Source organism: Macadamia integrifolia, chromosome 3, assembly GCF_013358625.1.
Source record: "Macadamia integrifolia cultivar HAES 741 chromosome 3, SCU_Mint_v3, whole genome shotgun sequence".
In the NCBI taxonomy this organism is placed as follows: Eukaryota; Viridiplantae; Streptophyta; class Magnoliopsida; order Proteales; family Proteaceae; genus Macadamia; species Macadamia integrifolia.
Window position 1 is genome coordinate 18,639,582 of NC_056559.1, and position 12,374 is coordinate 18,651,955.

Sequence of the window (12,374 nt, forward strand, 5' to 3'; positions counted from 1 at the left end):
GTATAATCAACATGAGGACGAATCCACTGACCATTCTCAATGAACTCAACAACTGAGTGATTGAGATTCGAGAAAGCCTCTTCAGATAGGCCAGCAAGCTCCCTAATAGGCTTGTGGCCCCACCAATTATCACACCAAAAATCAATGCTTTGCCCATTGCCAATGTACCATTTTTCATTATCAGTCACAAAGGACCATAATCTTTTCACCCCCGGCCAGACAGAGGAGCTCTTATAGCCTCTTTTAACCTCCCTAGAACCAAAAATAAATCTAGCTCTGATAAGAGAACTCAGCAACGAATTTCATTCATGATTTTCCAAGCTAGCTTTGCAATCAAGGCCATGTTCACATCCCTAAGCCTTCCCAGACCAAGACCACCCTCCTTCTTTGGCTTGTATACCTGATCCCATCTAACCGTGATGGCTTTGGAGGTGTCTATCTCCCCAGTCCAGATAAAATTCTGCATCCACTGTTCTAGTCGTTTAATTAAGGAGGAAGGCCACCAATAGACAGAGAATCTATGCAAGGGCATTCTAGAGATGACAGATTTGACTAACTCAAATCGTCTAGCCATTGAAAGAAGCTTGCCCTTCCAACCCGCTAGCTTGCCTTTAATTTTATCCATCACCGGGAGAAGAGGATCACGCTTCACTTTGCCATTAAAGATTTCCACCCCCAAATATTTGGTCGGAAAATTATAGGTAGGGATTTTTAATTCCTCAACTAACCATTGCTTCTTGATGGGGGGAAATTCGACCCAAGAAAAGTTTGCTCTTCTCAAGATTAAAAAATTGCCCAGAGCAATTCTGGTAACGATCCAGAAAGGTCTTCAAGTTTCTAATGTATCTCTCAGATGCATTAGAGAAGATGAAAACATCATCAGCAAATAAGAGGTGAGTTGGAATGTCTGCACCGTGAGGACTAGCAATGGGTTTAATAAAACCTTTGGCAACTAACTCCTTAAGACCAGGACACAAGACCTCTTCAGCAATGATAAACAGAATGGGGGAGATAGGATCTCCCTACCTTATGCCTCTACTGACTTCAAGGAACCTAATAGGCCCCCCATTTAGAAGCACATAAATTCGAGCAGACTTTAGCAGGGTGTGGATCTAGCCAATCATAGTGTCAGAGAATCCAAACTTGTGCAGAGCTTGAAATAAAAATCCCAAGATAGGGTATCGAAGGCCTTTCTAATATCAACCTTTAAACCAAGGCCCCCTCCTCTAGCAGAATTACTCATGAGATTAGCTAACTTAGAAGCTAAGCCAATGTCCGTCTGGATAAATTTACCTTTATAAAAAGCTCCTTGCTCAGGGGAAATAAGCCTGGGAAGAAGAACATAAACACGGGAGGCCATAATTTTTGACAGAAGCTTATAGTAAAAATTCCCCATACAAAGAGGGAAATATTTTTCTAGAGTTCTGGCTCCATCTACCTTAGGAATTAAAGCGAAAAATTGTTATTAATTCCTTTGGGAAGAATATCTGAAGAGAAGAGACCCTCACAGCTCTGCAAATGTCGAAGCCGATAATCTCCTAGCAGGTTCTGAAAAATGCTCCTGAAAAGCCATGTGGACCTGGAGAACTATCAGGGTCAAGATCCCAGACCGCTCTCTTAATTTCATCTTCTAGGGGAATAGAATCCAAAACCAGGCGATCAGAGTCCTGAAGAATTCTAGGGATGCAATTAAATAAATCTGGATGGCTGTCTAGGTCCACATGCCTATGAAAAGCTTCATAAAACTGAACAATGTGATTACCCAGATGCTCCTGATCAGAAATAGTTTCACCATCTTCCCGAACGATGCTAGTGATGGAGTTCTTAGATCTCTTCACTTTGGCCATGACATGAAAAAATCTCGAACATTTATTGCCATCTCTTAACCACCTTATTCTGGACTTTTGAGATGGTAGCTTCTCCTGATATTTAGAGGCTTTTAAGATTCTTGTCTTGGCATCAACCTCAAGATCAAATAGCTCCTCAAAATGCCCCTCTTCCTCAATTCTTTTCTAAATCTGATCAAGTTGAGTCTGAGAGATAGCAACCTCGTGGTCTAAGTGAGGAAAGGTCTCTCGCAACCAAGATTTCATAGCAACCTTTAATCTTTTAAGCTTCTGAGCGAGGATAAAAGTGTATGATCCAGATAAGCTAACCCCCCAAGAGTCACGAACCAAATCAATAACGCTAGGATGATCCATCTAGAAATTATTGATACGAAAGGGACGGTTCTGAGGCTTTATAGACATACCCAAACAAACAAGCAAGGGCGCATGGTCGAAGGCCACACGAGGAAGAACCTGCTTTGTACAGTTCGAAAATATCTCTAGCCAAGCTTCATTCACAAAAGTCCTATCAAGGACAACCGATACATTCCCTCTTCTTCTGTTGTTGGTCCAGGTGAATTTCCGTCTTGAAGAAGGCGCCTGGATCATCGAAGTTGCATCAACCATGGCTCCAAATTCAATAGCCGCTCCTAAACAGAATCTTCCTGGACCCCTCCTTTCGTGATCAAATAAAACTGCATTGAAATCTCCAATGATCATTCTTGGATGCCCCATCGAACCAGCCACCAAATCCGTCCATAGCGATCTACGATCAAATCTCAAGGATTTAGTGTAAACCATAGAGAGTTCAAGAACGGATCCCTTCCAATCATATAGCAGAGAAATTTGTTGATCAGACATTGAGGTGACCTGAGGAGTTATTAAACTCTGTCTCCAAATCACCCATAGGTTTGGATTCATATTATGCCTATCATTGGAAATAACATCAGCAGCAAATCCAAGTCTGTTAAAAAACATCTTCGAAAACTTAGAAACTGGAAGCATGGGTTCCGCCAAATAAATCAAGTCTGGACAATGGCACGCACTATCTTGCTTAAGGCCACCTTTGCAACAACCTTCTTTAACCCGCGAATGTTCCAAAACAACACTCGCATGATCACATATGGGAATTTTGGTGATCTGCACTAGACTGTTCCTTCGTACTACCCTGCTTCCCCTTTTTTTTCCTCATTCGGGTCCACCCAGTCTGATCTTCCTCTCTGTGCGCAGCCGCAACATCAACTCTACCAACACCTTCCATTGCAGAAATATGAGGAGTAGGAGCACGCCAAACTGGTAAGGTGGCACTTGTTTGGGCAGCCCTAGGAATTGGGGCATCAAGATTAGCCTGCCTACAGCTTTTGCGAACACGATCCATGGCCTGATCCGTCACCTGAGTTGCAGCTTTATGAGGGAGGGCACCTTCATTATCTGGATCAGGAATGAGAGCAATATAAGTATGGTTAATTTCTTTAGAGAAAGTGCTGGCATACCGAAGAATTGGTGCACACAAGAAGGCACTAAATCTCCCACAATATCCCATACCTTATAAAAAAATATGCCAGAAAACCCATCTGGTCGAGGAGATTTAAATGCTGGCATATGAAAACTGGACAGAGAAGAGATTGATTATCCATGTCGGAAACTTGACCTCGATTAAGAAGAAAATAATTATTATCCTGTAGAGGGTGAGTTGAAGTATATATACTTCTAAAATGAGTTTGAGAGGCTTCAGCCAAATCTGCTCTCTCAGTTATGTGAAGACCATTGTACTTCAAAGACCTTGAATGGTTATAAGCCCCTCTTTTGACAGTGGTGAGGTGGAAAAACTATGTATCGGCATCACCAAATTTAAGCCATGAAATTCTTGATTTCTGTTCCCATAACTGAGCTTCTTGAATAATAGCTTTTTTGAGTTCTGCCTCTGTTTTCTCTCCAGTAAGTACCAGTCTGTATTTCTAGAAACATGAGAAATAGAATGGAGACTAGATAAACTGGACCGAAGTTGTGCTATACGAACAGAGAGATTCCCCACGTCAACACGATTCCACCGTTTCAAGACTATAAAGAGGTTGGAAAGCTTAGTGCAAAGGGAGTAGGAAGGAGAACCAGAAGTAAGATCATCTCAATGTTGAGCAACTGTATTAAGAAATATAGGTTCATAAGTAATCACAGCATTAGGATGAGAGCTTATCCAATCAGCAGATGCTAGATAACGATCCAAACGTTCTTCAATTCTGCTTAGCCCGACACGTTAGTTGCTCTAAGTGATAAGAGGACCCTTGTAGGGAAGCTCTAATAAAGTAGCATTATTGATAAACTCCTAAAAATGGAAATTTGGGATATGTAATAAGGGCAACCGCCAATTCTCTCCGCAGGAGACAGAATATCCTAAAAACAGTAAGGTTTATCAATAGAAGTCGTAAGTTGCAGTAATGGTCGCCATTGAGCAGCTCTTGTACCTGGATTAGAATACACAAGTGACTGCTAGATAATATCAACATTAATACTCTGCTTCCACATGAGTAAGAGACCACCGGATCGATTAGAAGCATGAACACAATAAAATGAATAAAAGTGAAAAGATCAACATAGTGAAGGAAAATCAACAGATGGAGATTTAGGCACCATTTGATAACATTTCTGTTATTTCTGTGTCTAGAAACTAGCAGAAACAGATTTTCACGTTTTTGAAAACAAAAACGGATTTTTTGGTGTTTGATAAACTTGTTTCTCGAAAAGTTTTTTGCAGACATAATGCCACTAAAAAATCCATAGTATCATTAGATGCCCCAAAAGGGAGAGAGGGTTCGGTTGCCTCTTTTTAGGTTTAAATAGTTGAGAGATTTATCGGGCACAACAACATTTTTTTTCTCTCAAATTCGTTTCTAGAAATGACGAAACAAGTTCGACTAGTTTCATCAAAGTCTTTTCTAGAATTGTAAATAAACATAAATTTTGATTTATGTTTCTAGAAACTGGTGAAACAGAGCAACTTTATCAAACACTTTTTAGGTCGTTTCTTCGTTTATGCATTTCCAGGAACAAAAAAACGCAGAAACGACAGAAACGTAACATTGTCAAATGGTGCCTTAGTTTCATTTAAGATATGAAAGAGATAGAGATATCAATTCACGCCTCCACAAGGGCCAATGCCAGAAAGTTGACCCTGCGACGATCTGATTTCGACGGGTCACCATCTGACGCGGTGGGTAAAAAATCAGGGTCAAAAAATGAATCAATGTGTCGACACAAAACTTTGTACAACGTCTCTAGTGACCTGATCAAAATACAGTCCACAAAAATAGGGGCTTAAACAATTTAATTTATTTACATTTTACAAATAAATCAAATGGATAAATCCAACATCCGATTCTGACCCTGTACTTGTTTGGTGACTTGGTTTGGTTTGGTTGAGTTTGATAATTTTCAAATTTCTTCATTGTTATTATTTGCTTCTAGTCAATAGGGTTTAGTATTCTATTGGACTAGTCCTTTCGTTACTCCGATCTAGTTGTTTGATTTATCAAATGGATCGTGAATCCTGATTTCTATGCTCATTTTATTGGTAATGCCTTTTGTAGAGATGGTGAACTTGGTCATGAGGAGAAGATTCCAATTCTCCCTTCTGTTTTTCCTGGTTTGGGAACTCAAATTCTCTTTCTTTTTTTCCCCTATTTAGGAGATGAAGAAATAATTAAAGAGAAGTGAAAAAGAAGGAAGGAATAGATGGGTTCTCTACTTCTACCCTTGAATTCTTCCCCAATATGCTCCCACCTAAGCCTCTGTCATCTTCCTTTAATGGACTTTTTGAAAATGAATACTCAAGCACATGCCCAAAATGTCGAAAGCTTCGTCCAGAATGCTTTGCTAGGGAAGATGAATGAACCTATTAAACCAAACATTACTCTCCTCCTCTTCTTTTATGATTGCTTTGTTGTGCACTCTCTCTCTCTCTCTCTCTCTCTCTCCTTTACTAGAGAAGCTTACGTTCCCAGCGGAGGAGGGGTTCTTGCTCGTATTAGAGTCCATCCTTGCTGCTCCTCTTATTCTCTGCGTCAGAAGAGCCTAAGAGGATGTATGATATCAATGTTCGAAGTTCAAGTTCAACGGTAATATTGTCTTTTTAAATGTCATTTAACATCGTCAATTACTAATGGCACGATCGATAGAATCTTTTAAACCTAAGGAATGATATTTCTCAAAATACCGGGGAGATATCGGATTGTGGTCAAGGATGCTGACGTAATGTATGATCTCAGTATTTTTTTTTTTTTTTGGGTACGAAATATATGATCTCAGTCAAACCAGCAGATAACGGAGTTTTGATCGCGTAAAGGGCTCGGGATTCAGAAATCATATTCTACTACCTTTTTGGTCGTAAGTAGCCTTAAACCGAAATTCTGACCGGAGTGACGAACGGTGTCATCTGATACTCTCTCCACCTTCCTCCTCTCCTTCTCCTTCGTCATCCATTTTTGTTTTCTTGTAGAACAAATCGCCAATCCTTAAGGTCGTGCGAAATGGAGCTAAAACCAGGATTATCAGCTTTGGTCACAGGCGGAGGTTCTGGAATCGGTAAACATTCTCCGAATGTTATTTCGAAAAAAAGTTAATACTATTGATTCGTCTCTGCTATCCCTTTCTCGATAATCTTCATATCGTCTGTGAGCTCTGTTTGAACCGTTATTTGCATGCGAAATTGGTTTTACTAAAAAACCTTCGATCGACCCTTCTGAAAAATGGATCTAGCTACATCCAAAGTTTTAATATTAACTGCACCCGAAAGGAAAATGTCAAAATGAAGTTTTAGTGCTAAGAAGGAGAAAATTGCTTAGAAGTTCGGATAATAGAGAGGGATTCTATTTTTTTATGACGTAAAACAGGATATACTTAACAGCACTATTGGTACCTCTTATATGATATTTCTGACTTTTATGACCATTTGGGTCTTTCAATGAAGTATATACAGTTTAGCTATTCTTTTGTTCATCAACTGTTGAATATGCCTATGCTCACCACTGCATAAATTAGCGTTATAATTTCATTTGATTTACCTTGTGAGAGAAAGTACCTAAAAAATGGAGATCGACTCCTGAATTGAATTAATAATAATAGACTAACTGAAGAAGAAAAATAGACTAACATAATTTCTACATATTTTTTAATGGTTTTAATTTAACTAGTGATTGAGACTGGGTATCTTAATTACAGAGGAGGATAGCAACTACTTGAGCACCAATAACCAAGTTGAAAACTGGGTTATATAGCTCTGATGTATACTAAACTGTTGCAGGTATCTTTGATACCGACTATTATCGATGCTCAAAATTTGATGAATTGGGTTGACAGATTGGGATGGATTAATTCTGGTCTTCTTTTTGTACAGAATTATTTTAAGCATGAATAAACCACCTTGAACAGGGGAAAAATTATCTTAGAAACCCTTACTCTTGTTCATGCACACACACAAGATATGATACAGGGGCAGTATGGAGTTAATGTGCGACTACCTACATATCCCAGGCATTTGATATATTTGGAAGTTAGTGCCCAAGAAGTTTGTCTACATTCGACATCAGTTTGGTCTAGAAATCTTATAGAAATCACTTAGTGAAGCCACTTAGCATCACAATCAACCCTGTCTCATTCCAACTGTTTGGGATTCACAACATGCAACAGGCAACATGCTGTCTCATTCTGTTGCCATTTTCTGAAATGGTTTGGCATCAGTCCATTGGTTTGATTGGGTATCAACCTAGAGGTTAACTCTCTCTCCGCCTATATAGGATTGGGGTCTGTAGTCTGTCACACTAGTGAAACTAATCAAAGAGGAATAAATTTTATTGCTGAAAACACTTCTCAATATTTGGCGGAGCTGTCTGGTTAACATTGACTAATTCTTTGATTAGTGCATAAAAGTATGATTACTTAAGCTTGATAGGAATTAATGCAAAACTTCGAGTTACAACATTAATTTTTGATTTTCTACTAGTGGGGCAGACACTACTTGCCTTTTAATCCAATATTCTGGCATTCTTCATTTGTTGTTGATCAGAAATTGTTTTATTTTTTTTTGGATGAATAAATAATGCATTAAAACAGAGGAAATAATATACAAAGGGGAAGAAAAAAAGGGGAAGGGGGGGGGGAGACAGCCTGAAAGAGCAAAGAACACAAAAGCAAAAGAAAGGGGAGGGGACAAAAGCAAAAGTTAGCAAGATGAGACTAAGAGGAGCCGAGGACCGAATCCTAAGGGGGGTACAAATCATCATGGGGGTTGGGGGAAGCTATGAAAGAGGATGAGAGACCCCAGAAAACAACAATGAGCCCATTCTTTGGGGTGTTCCTAACTGGTTTCTGCTTGAGAGAGGCAAGTTTAGAGCGAACATCAAAATAGATGGCATTCCAAATCTGATTATAGGACTGTGATTTGGACGTCCATCTTCGACGATTCCTCTCCATCTAAAGGTGATTAATAGTGCACAAAAAACAAGCTTAAATGGAGGACCCAAAGGTCATGTCAACCCAGATCCATTCCCTATTGAAAGGGAGAATGGTCTTCAGGAAGGCCAGCAGTGGCTGAGGACTGTTTTCTAGATGGTGGAGGAGAAGGGACAGCTGAAGAAAAGATGGTTAGTATCTTCGTTACTTCTCCAACAGAGACAACAAGAAGGGGAGGCTTGGATATGACAGTGGATGAGGAAGGATTGAGTTGATAGTTAGAGAAAGCGTGCCAAGTGGTGAAGCTTTGACGGGGAATGTGACCTTTGAACCAAATAACATTGTGCTAAGGGACTTTAGGGCATTGGTCCGGATAAGGTTCTAGGCAGAGGCGGAGGAGGAGCAGCCATTGGAAGAAGGGATCCAGGAAATCCTATCCTTGCGGTCATCGTGGGTGAGGGGGAGGGGGGAGGGGGGAGGTCAGCCCAAATATTAGCAAGAGATGGGAAGGGGAGAGGGGACCAAGCATCATTTGTGACGATGGAGGCGACCATGGCATTTCTGGGAATACCCTAGGAGTACATAGTACGAGGGATGACAATGGAGAGGAGGATACCAGCAGGATGCCAATCAATTATCTAACCAGAAGGGGCTGGAGTTCCCATTACTGACGGAGGAAGAGATGACATTTAGGGCAAGCGGTTTCAGGTTGAGGATGTTTCTTTAGACCCAGGAAGCATCAGATGGAGGGGAGACGGCATTGAGGGAGGTGGAGTTCTTATTATTGATGGAGGAGGAGATGGCATGGAGGCCAAGTGGTTTGAGGTTGAGGATGTTCCTCTAAACCCCCGTAAGCATCATATGGAGGTGGACTTTTTAAGGAGAGAGGAGTAAATTCAGTTGACCCAGATACTGTTGTGCTTTGAGGCTATTCTCCATATGAGCTTGAGGGTGCCAACTTCGATGTTATCTTTGACTCTTCTCAGACCAAGGCCCCCCCAGATTTGGGGAGACAGACAGAGGACCATATGAGGAGGTGGAGGAATTGATTAATGCCTTCCCAAAGGAAGGCTTGGGAAGGCACAGATGATGGATTCAATGGCTTTGGAGATAGAAGTAGGGAGAGAGAAGGCACCCAACCAGTAAAGGTACATTGATTGGATCACAAATATAGCGAGAATCAGGCGATATGCATAAGAAAAAGGCCTTCCTTTCCAGAGCTGGAGCCTTTTTCTCATAAGATCAAGCATAGGGTAGTAGTGATGGGTAGAGATTCTGGTAGAGATGAGGGGAGCCCAAGGTATTTGATTGGCAAGGAACCAAGTGAGAAGCCAGAGATCTGAAGGAGGTTCTCTTTAACCGAGTCAGAGACTCTAGCAAGGAAGAGGCGGGACTTGGCCAAGTTGATGCGAAGGTCAGAGAAGAATCCAAGAGAGTTGAGGGAGGAAATGATGGAGGAGATGGAAAACATGGGGGTAAAGATGCAGAGGGATGGAGTTGGAATTGGATCTGGCTTTGGGGGACTGATGAAAAGAGGAATTGGAGCCTCCAATCTTGAGCCATTTGATTATGGATTTCTAGAAGAAAACTCTCTTTTTGGCAAGAAGGGAGGAGCTCAAGAGCGGCTTGCATTTTACTCTTCAGCAAGAGAAGGGTTGAGAGGGTCCAATTAAAGAGAAGTTTGGACGGAATTGAGGTTTTTCTTGCTCAAGGGAACTCGATTAGAGATGTCACTGAAGGTGGAATGATTCCAGGATTTGAGAGCAGTTTTGACATTTCTGAGCTTTCTGGAAAAGGCCATAAGAGGAGAGGAAAAGGCCTGAACAGGCAGGCTCCAAGCTTCACAAACCGTGGGGAGGAAGTTATGGTGGAGGTCCACATATCAAAGAATTTGAAAGGTTTGGGGCAAAAGGATATGTAGGGTTACACATGGAGGGAGATAGGGGAATGGTCAGAGATGTTGGGGAGATCAGAGGTAGCATACGAAGAGGGAAAAGTGTTCATCCAAGATTCATTAACGAGAACTCTATTGAGTTTATTAGCAACTCTGCCAGAGTCTGTTTTGAAGTTTTTCCAAGTGAAGTTGGCTCCAGACCATCTGATGTCATGTATACCGATGCCTTCGATACAATCATTGAAGGAGCCCACGCTGAAGTGTCAATGGGGGTTCCTCCCAACTTTTCAACATTGGATCTGATGACATCAAAGTCACCCGCAATGCCCTATGGGAGGGAGTCAGTATTTGGAGCAAAGGACCGGATGTCAGACCAAAGATCCTCTCTATCTAAGGCACGATTGAGGCCATAAATCACGGAGAGGAAGCAAAAGTTGGAGCCAGACAGATCGGAGATAGAGAGATGGATGGCTTGGGAGGTAGAGGAAAGGGAGGAGACACAAAGCTTGGATGGGTTCCAAAGGATCCAAATATACCCGTTGGGATGCAAGGAGAAATAGGAGATGGAGGACCAGGAAAGAGCAATTAGGCTGAGGATACGGGGTGAATTGGCTTCAAAGACTTTGGTTTCAAGCAGGCAGCAGAGGTCAGATTTGGAAGAGCGGATGAGGGCTTTTATGGTGGACTATTTGGCCGAGGAACTTAATCCTCAGATGTTCCAGATGGTCCAAGGAATCAGTTGGAAAGGGAGAGGTGTAGCACCAAGGGCTCGAGGGAGCCAGGGGATGGTCAACTCCAACGCCTTCTTCCTTTTATTCTACAAAAAATTAGAATAATAGTATACTGCACATTGTTCATCCTTGAAAAAACCTCACCTGTTGTATAGCTTGGAAGAGTCTGACATTGTAGCATTCCTTTGCTTTTACTACTTTTGCACTTGTTTTGTCTGTGAGAATATTTCTTCATCATACATCGATGAAGTGTGTTCCTGGTAGCATAGTTTATGAGAAATGGACCTTCCAGCATTCTTTTCAATTCTAGGACTGCCTATGCCTGAGTTAAATAGCCCACAACTTCTTTGGAAAGCAAAGTATCCCTCCAGTAGTATAGTTTTTGTGAAGCTAATCTTATAGAATTTTTTATTATATTCTAGCACTGCCTATGCGTGGTTTAAAGTATACCCTCCGATACGTATCTTAAATTTAGCCGACCGATACAGCGACTGATACCGATACTTTAATCCTTGATCTTTAGCATATCTTAGTGTATCTCCGATATGATACGATACCCTCCGATACGTATCTTAAATTTAGCCCACCGGTACGACGACTGATACCGATACTTTAATCTTGGCTATGCCTGAGTTAATTTCTATAGCTTCTGTGGTTTTGTTTATATTAGTCATGGTTCACATATTCTAAAATCTCTCTAAACTATGATTTTGAGATTTGTGCTTGCCTTTTCTCATTACTTTCGTTTGTGGCTCCAATTGCCATGATTATTGTTCAATAATGGCTATCCGTATTATTCACCTGTTTTCATTTTTGGTAGTTGAATACATTTACAGAAATTTACTGTAACTGTGGTGGTTGATATGTAGGTAAAGCACTTTGCCTGGCTCTTGGGAAGAAAGGCATTTTTGTGACTGTTGTTGATTTATTTGAAGAAAAGGGAAAGGAAGTTGTTTCCCTTGTTGAGCAGGAGAATGCCAAATTCCACTCCAAATTAAAATTTCCTTCATCAATTTTTATTCGGTGTGATGTGACTAATACAAGTAAGTTTACAACCAATTCTTATTGTGGATTACTAATGATTTAATGTTCTTGTTGGATTTAAACCTGGATCCAGAGCACATTGTAGCCATAACTAATAGGAAGAACCTATAGCATGTATATTGAATTTTCCTTTGCTTGTTTATGCTATCGAAATGTATGTATGACCATGGCCAACTACTCAAATACAAATAGAAACAGATAGATTATGGGTCAGTTGTTTGTGTCCTTATTAATCCTTTTCAGAAGAGATTCTTCAGATTGGACATGCAAAGAAATGGAAAAAAAAGTCTCCTTACCCATCAGGTAGAGTTAAGCCAGCATGTGTGCAAGTACGTTTAAATGGCTTACAAATTTGTGAATGAAAGCAACTGCACTTATGCTGTAGCTCAAAATGGTTTTTTTTTGGTACCTACTCTGTACAAGAGAGGGGGGTAA

The 12,374-nt window shown here is 40.8% G+C and overlaps 1 long non-coding RNA gene across 2 annotated transcripts; it reads left to right on the forward strand.

Annotated features, from left to right (window-relative positions):
* The first annotated feature begins 5,666 nt into the window (after positions 1-5,666).
* On the forward strand, positions 5,667-11,933 carry LOC122074931. Of its 2 annotated transcripts, none has more exons than XR_006139097.1 (3): positions 5,667-5,938; positions 6,129-6,404; positions 11,765-11,933. It is a non-coding gene; the product is annotated as an uncharacterized LOC122074931 (long non-coding RNA). The 2 variants fall into 2 exon arrangements; XR_006139098.1 differs by having other exon boundaries at positions 5,669-5,938; positions 6,141-6,404.
* Positions 11,934-12,374: the final 441 nt, after the last annotated feature.